Raw genomic sequence first — 19108 nt, 5'->3', positions numbered from 1 at the left:
AAACTCAGATGTTCCCCAAGAGTTGTGCACCTAAATGTCCTTGTGCTCTGCAGCACTCTTCACCAGATATTCCTTGAGAAAATTATGGAAGCTGTATATCCAAGCTGATCCCGGAGTGTTAAACATCTGTTCTAAATCTTTATAGTAGGAGGTTATTTATGGTTTTATGAACTGTGATTTAATGACAGCTGACAAAATGTTTCTACAGTGTAAAAGACCAGCACCAAACAAACACAATACCAAGCATTAAATTGTGATTTATAAACATTTTTTAATAATTGAGTGATTCTATCAAAGGTTCTAGCAAATGTTGAACTTCAAACTCACAGCTTCAGCCATTAATATCCTACATATGCACACTTCAAGACATTATAAGCTTTTGTTTGCAAGAATACAGACAGTACATATTAGAGCATCACAGTATCACTTGTTACAGAGGGTAGAGGAGGCTACCGGTTGACATTTGAGGTAACTAATGCTAATATTTATATATATCTATATCGATATATATTATCTACTGGCGGTCGCCAGTAGATAGTTATAGTTAGGACCGTGTTTCCATAGGAAATCCGCAACATTCTATTTGGAATAACTTTTGCGCCGATTGATGAATCCTCGCTAAATTTTCAAAATAGGTGGGGCGCTCCGCTCCGCTCCTACCCTGAAAGTCTTGGGGGGGATTCGTCAAGCGGGGGCTGAGAAAAAAGGGGGGTCCCAAAACACGTTTTTCCCATGCAATTTTCCATAGGGACCTTTAGTCCAAGGTACAGCCCGAACGGCTGAACAGAATTACTTGAAATTTGGCAGAGAGGTAGTCCTCAGGTCAGGGATGTGCCTTTAGCAGGTCTGGTGTACATCTGTTCATTAGTTCCTGAGAAAATTGCAGTTAAAAGTACATATATATCTATAAGCGCGCACCGTGCGCGTACGGTAAGCATACCGTACGCGCACGCTGCCGTGCGCGAGCGCAATTCTGATTGGTTGTTAGATGTCAGTAAACATTCGAATCGGTCGAAATCAGGAAGTGTCGGCCGCCATTTTGTCTCTCGCAGTCTGAGGCAGTGAAAAACAAAGGTGGAAAACGTGAAAAGGGGGCAGGATGGACAGTTCCTGACCCCCTAGCCTTTGTCAGGGCTAGGGGGGTCAGGGCTTGAAAAATCGCAGAGTGCGCGCACCGTACGAGCACGGCACGCAAAACGCATCGTGGGCGCTCGGTGCGCGTACGGTGAAAAACCTGAAAAAAAATATTAATAAATACATAACTTAGCATTTAAAAAACCGTACAAATTCACTTAAAAAGCCATAGGTTTCACACACGTTATAGTTAGGAATTAGCATTTAAAAAACCTTGCAAATTCACTTAAAAAACCATAGGTTTCACACATGTTATAGTTAGCTGGACATTTCCCTCGTAAAAAACCATTGAAATTCCCCCGTTATAGTTAGTGCAGGCAACTATAACTCACGCGACCGCAATCCTCTGCTGATGACGTCAGATATTACATCACTGATTACATATGTGTCTTTCTGAAAAATAAATATTTGTAATATATGTATAGCTAAAGATTAATGGAAGAAGACATGGGTAAATATTTGTCTAAATACAGTGATGTAATATCTGACGGGGGAATTTCAATGGTTTTTTACGAGGGAAATGTCCAGCTAACTATAACATGTGTGAAACCTATGGTTTTTTAAGTGAATATATATATATACACACACACACACACACACACACAAACGTGTGTTGTGTGCATGTGTGTATATATATATGTGTGTGTGTGTGTATGTGTGTTACAGCTAGTCATGATAATGTGCAATCACTACTACCAACCAACCTATGTATCGGAGGTCAGCAGGTTTCATTGACTATTTAATTTTATTTTGAGGTCACTATTATAAATCAACCTGTGTACCTGAACACAAATTAGCACCAGTTATTGGAATCTTTGCACAACAGTACCAGTTAACCTGATATATCTGATTTCAGTCGTTCCACAGATTCATATTTTTGTCACTAGTACCAGCAAACGTATATCTGAAGGGCATTGGTGCCACTTATTATTGATAATACTACATCATTAGTACCAGCGAGTATCTGAGGTCAGGCATGAGATGTCACAGGATATTGACATCGTAAGTCATTGGTACAACAGGTTACTAACATCTGCAGGCAGTAGTCATCGACAAATCAAGTCACTAGAACCACAGGAATGTGTTGTGAGGGATACATTCAGTTTACTTTTATTCCTTTTTCGTTGGCTATTTAAGTGTGTTATAGTCTGTCAAATCTTAGAGTACTGGAGCAATCGCATACTTTAGAAATCTGTTACTCTAGGTTTGCAGCATTTTAGGTTTAAGGCAGTCTAGATCTATCTTACCCTTTGCGTATGGTACTCTAGGTACTTGTTGCTCTACATCTCAGACTCCCTAGGTTTGCAACACTGCTCTGGGGGTTTGACACTCTAGGGTGGATATATATTAGGCTTATGGTATACTTAGTCTGTGAATATCTGTGTTTATGGCACTCCAGGTCAGTTTTTCTTGCTTGATGATATTGTAGACCTTGGAACCCCAGGTATACCGTACCTTGGTCTTGTAGCACTATTGAATCTGCTACTTTAGAGCAGTGGTGGTGAAAGCAGCAGTTTGCCTGGGCTCTGACACTGTATGTCAGTGTTAGATTAGGTCAATTTTACCTTAGTTTATTAGTGCCTTAGATCAGTTGTACCTAATCCTTGCCTGTGACCTGATATTTACATGCATTTGGGACTGGATTGACTCTTTTCATTCATATATTGATATTGTAATCAGTCTAAAATTCCACCATATACCCCCAGAGCACAGTTTCAACTGTAAACACTGTACTTTTACAATTTAGTTTGTTTTTGGGACGTTCAGGATCCCTCTGGCCTCTTTGAAAGCAACAGCAAAACTTCAGTGCAACAATCAGTTTATCACATCAACTCCAGCAGTAATCAAGGATTCTACACTTGGTACAAATTTTCTAGATTTAATCTTATAATCTTTTCACTAAGTAACCCATTGCTTATTTTCCATGAGGAGACCACCTGACTGTTACCAACTGAAAGATAATTTCCAAAAATGTCCAATGAAACCAGCTTGTACATCGACACCCAGATGTGCACAGTACTTCAAGGTCCTTTTCCATAAACCATGTCCGATGAACTCCAACTCTAACTATGCGTGGAAGCTTCCCTGGCCTTGTACATTGTATTTCCCCTTCAGGACTTTCTCACTCTGTATTCTGACATCACTGGTAAAGTTAGCTTGAAACTCTGACACGGCAGCTACTGCATTTTGCACCATTCTTTGCACTCATTTTATCTCCATTGTACTGAGGAACACATTCACCTTTTGTCCAGTGTGTCCACTGTGGAGGTATGACAGTGCTGGTGGCAGAATGACACACAAAGGATGTTGACAGAGGATTACGTGCTTTAAGTTGCTGAGGATTCAGAAAAATCGAGCATTTCAAGTATCCCAGCAATATCACTAATGTCTTCCAGTCAGATTTTTACCAAGATCTTGGTACTTAAAGAATCTCTGACTTTGCTCAGACAATCATGTTTTGAGTGGACTTTTAATTGCTATTCTTCATTTCACCTGATCTGGTATTGATAAATCTCCTTTTGGGTAACCTTTCATCCTCATCTTACATTTTACATTAGTTTTACCTCAGCCTAAAACAGGGATGTTGGACCTGCAGAGTTCATGTTACACTTCACAGCTGCTCATGTTATTCTTTGGTCCTACTGTATAATTATCAAAGTGATCCATCATAATTTAAAAAAAGAGATTCTATCTGTCTTTTATTTGTTAGGGCTAGTTTTCCCTTTTAGTCTTTTTAAGTTTAGTGTCTGGCGCTGATGTTGCTGCATATCTACTGCCAGGAGCTGTTTATCTAATGATTCAGTGCTTGGAAAAAGTGTAATATATAGAGGGAAAAATGCTGCAGTAAAAAGAGGGTAAGAAGAGATCAAATTGATTACTTGTGTTTTATAACAATACTCCTTGTGCACTTTTCAAAACGCTAAATCCAAACCCATATGAAGTGGGAAAAGGGTGTATACTTAGTCTTTAGACTAGTCTATATAATAACATCGACCTCTACTAGATTTTCTTTCTAAATCCATAATTTGTATGCCAATCAGCTCCTTCCAGCAGCATCCACACTATACTCTTAACACTTCTCTCACACGCACATTGAAACTCATCTCTTGTTTAGCATTCAATTATGTGAGACTAGGTAAATGCTTTATAGAAAACCATACATAATTATACCATAAGCAGAAGATGATATAGAACTTTAATAAGAACTCAAATACAAGCATACCACCATTCTTTTGTGACTTGTTGGGCTATATTAATTATGTACCCTACATCTAGCATCCACTTAATTCCAGCAAGACTTTCTTTTGTGTTTCAGAAAGGTCTTTTGACGATAGTGATTGAGTCAGTCTGCATTTCTAGTTTTTTTTTTTGTTGAACCTTTTTGTTGCCATGAAACTGTGGCTGAAGCCAAGGAATGCACACAACACTGAAAACTGACTGCAGAACTGTGGGAACTGAAGAGCACGGTGCAGATCAGAGCAGAAGGGTGGACAGCATGATCCAGGGTATACCAGTTAATTGTTGATCAATATCTGATAAGAAACGTCAGTAAATTGAGTTTTAGTTGCATTGACCAAAGGCACTATTTGCTCAGATGGCTAATGCTCTTTACCTGTATATTGCAGATCCAAATGTCTTTTAATTTGATATTGGCAAAACATTTAGTCCCATTACATTGTGGTAATATTGTCATCTAGCGTCTACTGCATTTCAAGACTTGGATGATACAGCACAGTTTAATAAGGTTGCTATTTTATGGGCTTAACTCCTATGAAAGTTAATGTTGAACCAGAGTAACCTAGAAATAGATATCAACTCAGTTACAGGCTTGCTTCATTACACGGTGACAAAAAACAGATGATACTTTAGCTATAAGGTGTGTAGAAGAATTACGAAGCAAGCAAAGGCAGACAGAAAGCTGTGTTTCCAGATTCCACTTGTCTGCGACATACTGATCGAGGCGTGGTGCAACCTCTGCACAGTTTGCATTAACATTGTAAATTGGCAGGCATTCAGACAGCAGTCCAAGGTGGATCAAGGCTGTGACATTGTATTGGTGTTATGGCGAGTATTAGAACTCTGATTCTGCTTACAAATCGTTGTGCAGGTGACCATGCGCAGTAATGCTAATTAGTAGTGATGGCAAGAGGATGCCACTGATGCAGGATGGTTGGCATACTTTACATCATGCTATGACAAAGAGCACTATTGGCAAAAGAATCAGATCTCATCACATTCGTTATAGAAAGTGTTTGCAGGACTGAGCACAAGTAATCACGCCTGCATAATCCAGAATTAATGCATTTCACAGTTTGCAGTATTCTTTAATACCAAAAATAGGTTATTGCAGAAGCACTGTGCGAACAACAATTGACAGATTAACTTGATTAAATGGTGTGTACTTTGGCTGGTGTAGAGACCTTTTATGGGGTCTCTTATGGATATTGAGCATGGAGATGACAATGTGCCAGCCCGTACCTCAAGTTCCAGGTATTCATGAGTAATTTGGAAGGATGTGAACTCTGTGACAGAAGCTGAGCTACTTATAGTCTACACCCGATTGCACGCACCTCTTCACTGGGTGAGGTACATTCTGTGTTGTCCCTGTGAGTGTCCCTTTGGAAATTATATGAGGTGCTTTTCAAATGAGTCTGAGATTTGCTTAACAGGCTGCATTTGTTTGCTGTGGGGGATCTTCAAAGGGATTGCTTCAAAGGTTCAGTACAAGAATTCTGAAAAATTCCTGACACAAAGATGTAACATGTAAGATATTGTATTGTGAATGTTGGATTTGTCAGTACGAATGTATCCAAAAATCTATATAGGTATGTGTCTTTTAATTGAAAAAAATAAATAAGAGCAAGACCTTGAAAACCACTTGGTTAAGAAAGAAACACGTAGTACTATATATTTAACGTTATTTTTATATAATTTTTAAAAATTATTGCAAGTTCTGGTCCTGCCAGCTATGATACTATTGAAGACAAGACTGGAATGAATGTAAAATTCAGATTTTTGGAAGCCTCCATATAAGTGCACTGATAATTTTTCTAACATTTTCAGTACTAAAGATGGATATTAGGATACGTTGTAGTCTGTGACGGCTTGGCTAATTAGCCAGTTAAGAAGCAGCAGGAGGTCTTTCCCTTGGACATGCTGCTGGGTGTGGTTGTGCCTGATGTAGATCGGGAATGTGAAGGGTTGAATGAAATAGAAAAGCTTGAGAGTTATGGTTTGCCTGCTAGAAGTTACTGGTATCTCTGTCAGCCGTTTCTTTGACATAATGCATATGTCTTATGGGGCGCAGAGCTCTTACTTCATTTCATCTGTACATCAGCATATGTGCAGACCGATTTCTCATTCGGAAAATGGCTTCATTTTTTAATGAGTACTAACCACATGCACACACATAATTCCTCATAGTTTGCAAATTGCTTTGTAACTTAGAAGGAGTATTGATATCTGATCCAGTGGCTAACTACAAATGTCTTTTAGTCCTGATATTGTTTATCATCTTACATTTTGGCGTGGACATCCAGGTCCCACAGTTACCTAAAGTCAAAGGTGCAGGGAACACACAATTCAGATCTGAAAATCACACCTGAGAGATGAAAGGGATTTGATATTTTGCTTCTTGCAATTTTTTATATGCCTACATATGGATGTGGGTGTAGTCGGGTAACACAAGTGGAGAAGGGACATAGATATTTATCACCTCTTTCTCCGCTTCTGAATCTCATGTCGTACTGTTTATCACATGATAAAAAAGCATATGTAAAATAGGAAAGAAGAACCATGTGCTCTGGAATAGATGTTTCAAAGCAAGTGATCATTTTAGGTTTTGCCTTATCCCACAAATATGTGTAAGCCTTGCCCCTTTCCCCCCATTTCCAAAGGGTTTAGGTTCTGTGAGATTTTCAGGAGATGTTCCGCTTTTTTGTACAAGAGGCGTCACTTCTCTCAAGCATTCTGTAATACTTTTCAAGCAGAGTTTAAGTAGTAGACTGGCAGGCAGATATTGAAAATTGAAGCAATGCTTTTCAAAATTAAATCACTGACCTTGCTGTCCACTTGCCTGATTGGGTTTGTATTTGGGTCGACTTGTTAGATGTAACTTATAGAAAAGATCTAACTTATATATTTAACTGATATAACCTATTTTTACATTTTTACACACCACAATGTCTATTTAGTGCAGCCACGTTAACTGTTTTACCTACGAACACATTCCACTTTAAGGATTAGAGGATACAAATTGTCACTTATTCGAAAGAATATACCATAGCATTTTTCCATTGCATGCCTGCACTTAGTATAAGCTCTTGAGTTTTTGACTGTGATCCATGCAATGGGAGATGTAGACTATGACATGCATTTGTTGTTGGAGGGACAAATGTACTGATCCGTATACATGCTCTAGCACTTTTATATTGGAAACTCCATACCATTCTGACTCATCACTCAATAAAATCTTTTGAACTACGATGATAATTATCTAACCCCAAATGGTGGCCAAACACCATTAGAAGATCAGGGCCAGAGGCATCTGGTCATGTTTTACCCCTCGATACATTATCAACTACAACAGACAAGAACCTTCTTTAGCTGAAGGCTGATTGGAGAAGGATCTTGTGGTACCTCAAAGGCATTGGTTGGTAATAGTTTTCCATCCTCTGGCACTGTTTACTCTATTATGAGTTTTAGTTAAAGTGAACTACAACAATATTGTAGGCACAAGAGAGGGCTGTAAAACATTTTAACATAACACAGTGTGTCAGAAAGCTATAGCCCATAAAGTAAAGAGTTCGGAGGCTATAGTGACCCAGATGTCTGCTAGAAGAGTAGCACTATCTCTTCTGCTCCCACCTCCTCTTTTGTCTGATGGCAATAGGCGATGAGCAGCCTTTTTACTGTATAGAAGATTTATGAATACCTAAAATGTGTGTGCTATGTATTTCTATCTGCTGTACATAGAATTAGAGAATTTATATATACATTTATATTTTACAAGGATATATATATATGTACATTTAAAGTACCATAATTAACTGACAGTGAGTGTATAGTGGTATCATGCTCTGAGGTTTTTATTTCAATTCTTGTGTTTGTTCACCTCTAGCAAGGTTTTATGGGGTTTTCTCCATTTCTTACGTATGGCTTGTGATGAATGGCAGTTCTTAGCCTGTGAAACCTTTGTTTCAATTGCAAATCTGTAGGAAATCTTTTTTCTACTGGTTCACAATGGTAGCATACATAGTTCACCAAGATTCTAAACGTTGGGTGGGTAAAACCTATTTTTTTGTTTGTTTTGTCCATACAGATATATTACTAACCAGTATAGATAACAGATATATAATTAATATCTATATATAAATATGTATACTAACAGTGACTGAGAGAGAAATCTATGAGCCTATATATTTTGCTTTATTTTTATATTATACTTTAATGCTGCTTTAACTCATTCCTGGTTGCTCCAGCAAGTCTTCATGAAGGAGGGAAAATCATGGGCAAGTGATTGATTTGCTGACAAATTACCATTTAACTCCACAATGAAGTTTTGAAAAAATATTGATAGTTACGTTCATACAGATGTCACTGTGGCTGTGGATGACCCCACAACCGGAACTCATATTTGGGTCAAAGGATTTGTAATAATGTGTGTCTTGCAGCTGCCTTTAGATGCGCTTGTAGATGTGTGTTTTGTTGATGGATATATGTTAGTGGTTGATGGAGATGATTCACTTTGTTTCTTGCACCGCTGTTAGTGTATTAAATTGTGAAGATGAGTTACTGATTGGCTGAGTAATGGAGCTGATAGTTGCTAAAAAGGTTGATTTTGTAGATTATGCATTTGATTGAGATGTGATTGTGATGAAGATTACTTTAATTTTGGTGTTGAAGAGAATTTCTTCAAATTGTATTGTCTGCTTTGTTTCTAAAAGATATATTATGTACATTTTTTTGTAAATCGTACATTGCTATATTACACTGGTTAGAACCAGTTTTAATAATGGAGGCTTTTTTTAAATAAGTTGGCTGTGATTCAGTGGTTTGTTCTATGAATAGTGAATCTGGAAACTATCTATATATTTCATTCAAATGTTGGGGCCTGAGAGATTTGTTAGATGATGCTGATGAGTTGTTGGCATAGGTGATGCAACTGATTTTGGTGAGCAACATGATTGTAATGGAGCGGACTCTGGTTGTGCGAATGGAAATATTGTGAATGATAAGTATTGTGCTGGTCACATTGCTGGGGCCTTGATCTGGTGGTGCCATAGGCCTGATCATTGGTGCATGTGGCTTGGGTGATGTGGATAAGAATGAAGATTGTATTTGAAAACCTTTCTGTGAAAACGATTGATCTGAGAATGAAGGTGGTGATGGTGAAATTGATGCAGACTTAGGTAGGAGTTGGGGAGCCTGCTAATAAATTGGATGTGATGTAAAACATGTATATCGTTGTGCTGGAAATTGCCTTGGCATTTGGAAGATGTAGTTATAGGAGATAGTTTTGGTATTTGATGCAATGCAAATAATGGCGATATTTGGAATGAGGAAATTATACTGTTGTTGAATGTACCAGTGTTGGTCTGCTAGTGCATAAGCTGATGCTGCTGAAGACAGTAGAGTTTTAGCAGTTCTGATTTGTTGCGGTATGCGAACCGAAATTGATATTCGATTCGAAGACTGTCCTGTAGCTGACAAGATGATGTGAAAGCTATGCGTTTTGCTGATACTGGCCTTAAAAGAATTGGCCTGAAGTTGATTTACCTTTGGGGAAAGGATGTTGTTGACAATTATGCTAAGTGTATTTTAAACAAAGTTGTTATAAATAATATCTGATCAAGAACAGCCAAAATACCTAACTCGTGAAATAATACTATTGGCAGTAATATGATTATGCTGTGTCTTTGCTCATAATTCTTAGTTACTCAGGAATTACCTTTACTTTAAGCTTTAGATTTATTTGATCAATCTATTCAAATTCCAGTTCAGTAAATACAAAACTTGTTTAATACAAACAGTCTTGGTATGAGAACTCCTTACCTCTGAGATGGATGATATACCTCTGTACAGCCAATGCTGATCACACTGAGGTATTAACACCATTCTTTTAGATTTATGTTTTCTTTGATCTTTATGAATGTGTTTTACAGAAATGAGATATACATATGAAGTGGTATAAAAACTCGTATTTCACAGGGAACCTTGGAATATGGTTCCCTGTGAAATGTGGGAGACATCATAACGACAGCCCCGTAAACCACTCTCTGGAGCTTTACCATTGTCAGGGCTACTAGGATAAGGACCCACATTTTGGCCAGGGTTGCCAAATTTATGCAGCAAGGAAAGGCACATTTTATGACGCATTCTCCGGCAGTAATATTTTCATCCATTTGAGCTAGAAGAAGCATTTATTGTTGAAGTTTCCAAAAATGAGGTACATGGAGTAAATGCATGATTATCTTTTAAACGCTGCAGCCACAGCATTGCATAAATCCATTGACCCACACCATTCTCCACTGTCTGATTAACAATTTATTCCTGAAAGGGAAAAAACGGAAACAGTTGAATTCCAATCCGTGCTTATTGCTAAATGCTTTAAAGAGAACAGCATTTTTAAGCCAATTACCCTCAAAGAAACATATAACCTAAAATAAAAAACAAACATGTAGCGTGTAATATGGACCTATGTTGCTATCATGGTATTCTGGTAACATTTACAAACCACTCGGCCTTAAGCCTTACAGGTTATGATGTCAGAAAAAAACCCTGGTGCAATAATAGACTATATTACACAGTTACCCATTACAAATCTCACTTGCAGTATGCTTGATTTTGGAATGCCTTGCAGGTCACATTTCATCATAAAGTTGTTTTTGCACACATAAAGGCCAAATGGAACATTCCTGAATTATCATTCTGAGCAAATATGGATATTCGTTTAGATCTAATAATTACTTCATGATTCGGATGTTCTCACTGATTGTATAATATGTATTTGACTATTTGAATCCTCAGATTTGTGTGGACCTTTGTGCAAACGGTAGTTGAGTTGTTGTCATACTTGCTGCCATTGTTGGTTGCCGTATTGGTGCAGAATACAATCCTTTGCTAAGGTGATGATGATACCAAGATTAATCCTCGAGTTGCTAGAAATGTTTTTTTTAGTACAAGTGGGGGGGAGAGATTTAAGTTTACAGTGATGTATGGGGAAAATAGAGCCAGTGAGATTCAAGTGGAATTTTAGGATGAGTATTCAGAGAAGGTTTTAGAATCATTCAGTTTTGGGGTGCATTATATATGTATTGTACTACTTCTGTACTGTGTTAAACACATGGCATGGTATTGTGTTCTCCATTCTCCCTGCTATTTTACAGTCATGCTACCGTTCCATTCTGTTGAGTACTCACACTTTACGCCTTTAAGTACTGCTCGGCAAACTATACCGTCCAGCTTGTATGTATTCCCCAATGTTAGATTCGGTTTGCTGAGCTGGCTTATTAGTCAGTGTGGTTCTACATTTTACCAAAAGTGATTACATATAGTTCACGGTACTCCTGTGAGGTGGAGGTTTAGTAGAAAAGTCTAACTAGTCATCTAACATTTCTAGCATTAGCACAGATAAAGATTTGTCTGTGAGAAGCCTTAAAATGCAAATCGGTATGAATATAAATAAACTGGTTCCCAGACCTGTCAAGGTACAGGTTCTTGTATTGGAAGATTAAATATGCTTTGGGACCTCCTATTACTTTATAATGTTCTCCATATTCATCTCCTGTCTGCATGCTCCAGTGTGACACATTGGTGCAGCATGCTCCTGCAAACATGTTTACATGTGTTATACACACACACATACACATAACTATTGCACAGCCATACTTAACTCACACACATAAACACGTTCTTGCGTGTCCACTTCTGCACTCATTGACTCATACCTTGTAAAGACCAAAGCTGTTTATGGGTTGCTGTGGAATGCGCAGAAGACAGGTTTGCTTCAGAACACATGTTCTATTCTTTTGTAGTTTAATTAATAGGCCATGGTCAGCATTTAAAGCATTTGAAAGGAGACTACTGGAAGGGGGTGTTTATTTTCTATTCTTCGGAAAATAGTTTTGCATTAGTGGGACAAGGGTTGAGAAGAGTTTGTGTTAACGTTCCTGAAAAAGTGGGTTCACCTTCCTTAAGCACAGGGGGTTAAGGAAAGTACCTATCACTGGTGCTACATTGAATTGTGAGAGTTACCTTGGTTTCTGTTTTTCTTTATACATTCCCATTCCTGAATACCTTTATGATGTTCTGCAGGCAGTTCTCCCTAATCAACAAATGTGAAACTTTACAGATAAGGAAAAGCCAACCTGATGCAGTGTTGGAAACACTGAACAATATGTGAGTGTGGTGCTAGTGTGTTTATTCACATGACTGAGTATACATTTGCTCCTGTGTTGGCTGTACAGTTTATGATTTACTTACCAACTGTTTTCATGTCTTGAGGTGACCCTTTATTTGCTTTCCTGCTTAGTTCTCTCGACGTAGGGGAGTGGGAATTATAACATTCTCCTTGGTAAACCCATTACACCGGAAACTGGGAAGAAAGATTGTTAACGTTTGATTCTTCAAACCAAAGTAAATTGCTGATGTTCTAGTAAACCGATTATATCAGGAGAAGAGAAGAAAAGAAACTGCTCTGGTGAACCCTCCAGATGGGTAACTATAGGGAGTAGGGTCTCAAGTCAGTATTGTACAAAACAGGGACAGTGCTGATGATTCGCTGGAACTAAGGGGCCTTCAGAATTCTGGACAAACCAAACTCCTGTTAAACCAAATCTGTGATCATTTATTTTACAATGTTTTGTCATGAAGATGGAAGTTTGTTTAACTGAATGAATTAATAAATACCCTGAAATATTATGGTAACGTATACATTTTTCAGATTGTTCCTTGCAATTTTGTTTTCAGACAAACCATGTCTACCCATGGTTTACCAATTAAGTCATGGGTGGCCTTCGTGTGATGGTATTTTTTACCTCAAACTTTATCTACTCTGTCGATGAAAATAAGCATGAATTGAAAGTAATGGGTTCCTAATGTTCAATTGGTCCTGAAAATAGTCAGACTTTATAAGAATTGCTTTGGCGTATCTCAGTAGTACCTCACAGTTCTTCATCAGGTGAGACATTTCAGTGAATTTGATTACCTGTGGCAGAGAATTGTGCATAACTGGAAGTCCCATGTTTTTATCCTTGTCTTTTATCCTTCCATGACTGGTAAAATGAGTTCAATTAAATTGGGTAAACAAGACTGATGAATGATTATTAAGATTTAATATTATTATTTTCATTTGAGTATATTTAGAGCGCCTTGGATCATCCTAGATCCACATGTGGATGAAATTTGCTTATGCACATTTTATAGATGCTCTTTAGATTCTTCAAGAATCCCAAGGTGTCTCCTTGTTTTCTCAGATCGCAGTCATAGGTCAAAATTCTAGAAAACTCAACAGGACTCTGAGATGCTCAAGGCGGATCTTTATAAAAGTTGACCCACAAAATCTTTGTGTTCTCTTAGTGTCGCTAAATTTCATTATCATTATTTGCTTCTGTTTGAGTTAAGGCCATGTTTTACAATAGTGTTTTATACCAACTTACTCTTCTGTGAAATGCATTTTTTGGATCAAATTAAAATTGTCCAGTAATGGAGAAAGGGTTGTGCCCTTTAACTTATAACCTGGAAAAGCTTTGTAATGTTGTGCCCTTATTTTGTTCTGGTTAGATCTACATGCCTTTTTACCAAATGCAGCTATGTTGTGTGATTTAGCAGAGCTATATTGTTACGCATTGCCTATGTTGTATTGGAAATTTGCAGATTCTAAGCATTTTTCATTACACGGATTGTGCATTTTTTTCCAGTGATAAGAAGTTTTTTTTTTTAAAGTATGCATTTTTGTTAGTTTTAGGGAACTTAACAAATTGTTCACCATTGCTACACCATGCAGAGAAATATTGTGTGTATCATCAAATGTCTCCATATGTGGGGATGTATAATGTCCAGTGATGGTGCTTACCTTACAGTGTCTACCCCCAACAACATAAGTGAGGATACATAAACTGCACTGTTACTATACCCACATTTTGTAATCATCTCAATTTAAGATGTAGGTCACTGTGTGCAATTCTACTACACCTAAATACATAAGGTGGGTTGCATCATGTGCAGTGTCATCTTATTTACATGTTTAAGTGAATGGCATCATGTGCAGTGTTCTTGCAACCAAAAACCTAAGTGAGAAGACAATTGTGTTTCGGTGCACCATAACTATATAAGGATATATCATGTGTGGAGGGTACTGAACATACATTGCCGAGGTGGGGTGCATCACATACAGTGCCACTCTGTGTACACTTTGGTGTTGGTAGTCACTTTTCATTGTGACCATTCACAGATTTAACTGATATGGCTTCTGACTTGCATGCAGCTGACCTTTGGCCTTGGCAGGCGTAGTGGCTGGAATGGTTATGTTATTTTGAGGGATAGGGAAAAAAGGAAGTTAAAAGAGATTTAGTATGACTGCACGAATGCCTTCTGAATTTTGTAATCCTATTTTATTTCAGCCAGAAAAATGTATCTTCTGAAATGTTATTTAGTGTTTTTGTTAAAGGTTACAATAAATTCCGTAGGAATGTGATGGTGCTGTAGCAGTGCCTTAACCCACACATGTATTCTTTGCTTCTGAGATCTCTCTCTTCCTGAACCACTTCCTGCCCCGTCTCTCTTGATGCGGCCTCTAAATACCAGCTGGTAAAGTCTTGACTAAGGTAGGCGGGCTAGCTCTCTTTCATCCTTGCCACAAAATTAGCTATTTATTAGGAATATCCATGTAATAAGAATAGTAAATCCAGCAAGAGCAATACCATTGCAATGCGCTCTGCTAGGACTAGGGTGTGAGGCTAGCAGCAACACATGCTGCCTTGTTCTTCACTTAAATGGGACTGGTGGTTGGGTTCCATGCAGTGGCCCATCCAACATTTGCATCACTGTGGCAAATAGTGCTACCAGCCAAGGATATATGGCCAGTGGCCACTCGTCCCATCTTGTTCTTCCCCCCAAAGACTACCAGGGCCAGACAACAGAAGTGTGCATGTGATTGGAAACAGTTTTGTCATTTGCCTATTAAGACATTGAAGACGTTTCTGGTCTTGCTTGATTTGGTATATGCAGCACACCACACCTGAGGGAGCACCACTGGCACCTGATACACTAAAGCATTCAATTTAAACTCTTCACATGCATTCAAGGCACTACTAGACACCTTCACTGTGCAGGACTCCTATTTGTACACATGCAAGCATACACAGAGCCACGTCAGCTGAACAAATTACATTTGCTGTGTAGTGCATTTAAGTAAGCGTGAGTGCATGTTTCTAGCAATTGTGAATCAGATTTTGCAGTATAAAAAATGCTGTGGCATAGTGCAGGTCCACCACTTCCGGAAGAGTACGGATTTTACACAGTTGTATTTCTGATAAACAGTGCAGCAGGATGGGGTCTGTTGGGAGGCAGTCATGATAGGTCAGAAGTTGGAGTCTGACAACAGTGCAGCAAAGTGGCTTTTGTAATTTGGTATCTGCAATAGTGAGTACAGTTATCACTGAGCACTATATAGCATGCCGTGATTTGTACAGGTTAGAAGTACTACCCATATCTGTGTTCTGGTGCAGGCACATGTCCTTACTCAGAGCAGAAAATAGCTGAGAGACAGGTTTCAAATAAGGCAGTTACAGCATATGCCAGTGTATATTTTCTCATGAAATGCAGCTCTGCATGACAGATGCACTGAAGGTTTCTTTTGCATGCTCCTAGAAGGCATGTTTCATGCATGCTCGTCAGGGCATATCGGATTCATGTTTCCGATGAGCAGTGCTAGCAGACCAGATGTTGTGCAAGGTTTCAAAGAAGTTGAGCCTCAACAAACGGTCAGTGCAGTGCAGTCATCTTAGCAGTCCAGAAAGGCTCAGTGCAGCAGGCCTGATGTAGTCATTCTGATTGACTGTCAGGCCTCTAACAAGATCAGAAGCTGGTTTTTGATGTGGCATCAGCCAGCAACATCACTTAGGTATACATACCTGTGTGGAAGTGGGCCACATTTCCAATTTGTCATGCATTGTCACTGTGATTAAGGAGGTGTAGGGAGAACCCTTTATCTACATCTGGGCAGCTTGACATTGCTATATAAAAAACAAATATAAACACATTATTTTACTGCAAGAGAGTTTGAACCCCAATGTTCTCTGAATTAATGGTAAGTTCTCTTCCAGGGGATCCTCATCAATAGTCATAAGCATTAGAATATTCCCGCCCATGCGCGGGATCCCGGAAACAGTATATTATATGTGCCCCACATATATATATCCATACATATATACCTATATGTATACACAAAGCAACTGCAGCCAATAAACACTAGAGCTGAAACATGCTGTAAAGAATTTCCACTATACATAAAAACAAATAGCATTATAAACACGAGAAACAACATTATAACTTGTTTAGAAACTGTTTTAATGCTCAGAAAACAGCAGAAATTCTTATAAATCACTGAAAGCATAGGAAGCTCCCAGGCTGCATTGTAAATACCCAGTCTAAAAAGACTGAAAAGCTAACTGCATAGCAAAAAACTGACACCGTGCCTTTAAGGCACACCTGACCCCCAACTTCCCATCATACCTCAGGGGTGGCAGTTAGGTCAGCTGTTCTTTCCGGCTCCTTCTGGAAGGATCCTGGCAACAGAGCTCCACTTTTTTCTGAGTTTGTCAGAAAATATTGTCTGTTTTTCAACTGTTTTTTCCCTTACTTCGACGTTTTACATCTAAAGAAGTAGGAGGCTGTCTTTTTTAGGCAGTTTTGGGCATTTTTTCTACCTTAAAATGCCATCTCTTTTCGATCCTTGCCCTGCTTGTGGCAAGAAGAAGGCCAGGACTGACTCTCATAGGGTCTGTATCCTGTGTCTACCAGAGGATCATGATTCCGAGACATGTCCTCACTGCCAGAGCCTGTCCGAAAGAACTTTGAAGGACAGAGAGTGAATTTGCATTTATGACCTGGCACAACCATCCAGAGGGCGATCTCCGGTGAGGAAGGGCTCCAAGAGGCCTAGAGATACATCTAGAAGCAAGTCCTCTCGTCCTTCCACCTCAGCGTCGGGACCGGCGCTGAGAAAAGATCTTCCGGTAGGTCATGTTTCAATGAAGGGACTTTCGACAGCGGGCTCGCCGTCGAGAGCAGGTAGGTCATCGACGTCGAAGTCTAGACCGTCATCGTCAACTCGGCGGCGATCGGCGTCAAGAACCAGAGCCTCTCCGCCGTCGTCAACCCGGCGACGATCGGCGTCGAGAGACACCACCCCTCCACCGTCGTCAACCCGGCGACGATCGGCGTCGAGGAGCAGGGAACCTCCGCCGTCGTCAACCAGGCGACGATCGGCGTCGAGAAGCAGAGAACCTCCGCCGTCGTCAACCCGATGGCGATCGGCGTCGAGGAGCAGGGAACCTCCGCCGTCGTCATCTCGACGACGATCGGCGTCGAGGAGCAGGGAACCTCCGCCGTCGTCAACCAGGCGACGATCGGCATCGAGGAGTGTCACCCCTCCGTCGTCGAGGGCACGATCCCCTCCGTCGTCGCGACTCCATCAGCGATCGACGTTGAGAGGGAAGAGTCCTCCGCCGTCGTCATCCAGGCGGCGTTCGGCGTCGAGGGTACCATCCACGTCGAGAGTGGCAGCATCTCCGCCGGCGTCAAGATGGCGTTCGGCGTCGAGGGAGAGAGGGCCTCCGTCATCGGCTTCACACCGCCGTTCGACGTCGAGGCGGCATTCTTCGCCGGCTGAACATGGCCGCCGAAAGGGTCAGACGGTATCGGCGTCCTCTTACGTTCCTCCGAATAAGGAGAGCAGAACCCAGGACTCCTGGGGGCGCAGGGCCTGCTCGTCCGCAGCGGCTTCCCTCAAGATCTCCAGTGCGGCGGCGCTGTTGGGCAGATACGATAGGGCTCTCTGGGACTCTATGGAGCGGTTCAAGTCCAAGCTCCCGAAGGAGGACCAAAAGGACTTCGAAGAAATAGTCACTGAAGGGTCACTGGTGGCTAATCAGTCTATTAGCACAGCGGCGGATGGTGCGCTGCTCTCAGCCCATTCTTACACACACGGCGTATGCGCCAGGAGGTCGTCCTGGTTGCGGCTTACAGGGCTCAAGCCGGATGCGCAGCAACGGATTTTAAACCTCCCGTTCTCTGGCACCTCCCTCTTCGGCACTCACACGGATGAGGAGATGGGGCGCATGAAAACTGAACTGGACACCCTCAAAGCTGTGGGGTTGGAGAAGAAAAAAGAATTCAAGCGCCGTTTTAGACCCACCCAACGCAAGGGGCCTCAACAGAGGGTTCAAACCCCTCAGTGGTCTCAGAGTAAAACCCAAGGAAAATCGCAGTTTCGAGGCGGAAAATCCACCAGGGGCAGGGGTGGACACCAGCAACAGTCCTCCACTACCACAAGAGGAGGAAAGTCATGAGCTGTGGCTTCCTCTACGTCCGTTGCCCACTCCAGTGGGGGGAAGTGCGTCACAACATCTGGCAGAGTGGGACAGCATCACAAAAGATCGCTGGGTGCTGAATATACTGTGAAATGGATATGCGCTACGTTTTCGAGCGCATCCAAAAGACATCCCGCCAAAAAAGTCCCGTCCTCACCACTTAAAGCTGCTCCAAAAGGAGGTGAGGGCCCTTCTGCTAAAACAGGCCATAGAAAAAGTTCCTCCTTCGCAAATCGGAAAAGGAGTGTACTCCCGGTACTTCCTTGTGCCCAAAAAAGATCAAGAGCACAAGTTTCGGCCGATTCTGGACCTTCGTCTCCTAAACAAAGTCATCGTCAAGGAGAAGTTTCGTATGTTAGCGCTTCATCAAATATGTCCAC

The 19108-nt window shown here is 40.5% G+C and overlaps 1 protein-coding gene across 1 annotated transcript in view; it reads left to right on the top strand.

The window, feature by feature from the left end:
• IGSF9B (immunoglobulin superfamily member 9B) overlaps positions 1-19108 on the top strand; it is a 1286301-nt gene that overhangs the window by 1105009 nt on the left and 162184 nt on the right. The gene's annotated exons all lie outside the window — the stretch shown is intronic.

The sequence above is a fragment of the Triturus cristatus genome, chromosome 3_2 (assembly GCF_964204655.1).
Source record: "Triturus cristatus chromosome 3_2, aTriCri1.1, whole genome shotgun sequence".
NCBI classification, from domain to species: Eukaryota; Metazoa; Chordata; class Amphibia; order Caudata; family Salamandridae; genus Triturus; species Triturus cristatus.
This window is presented reverse-complemented; position numbering and strand designations above follow the sequence as displayed.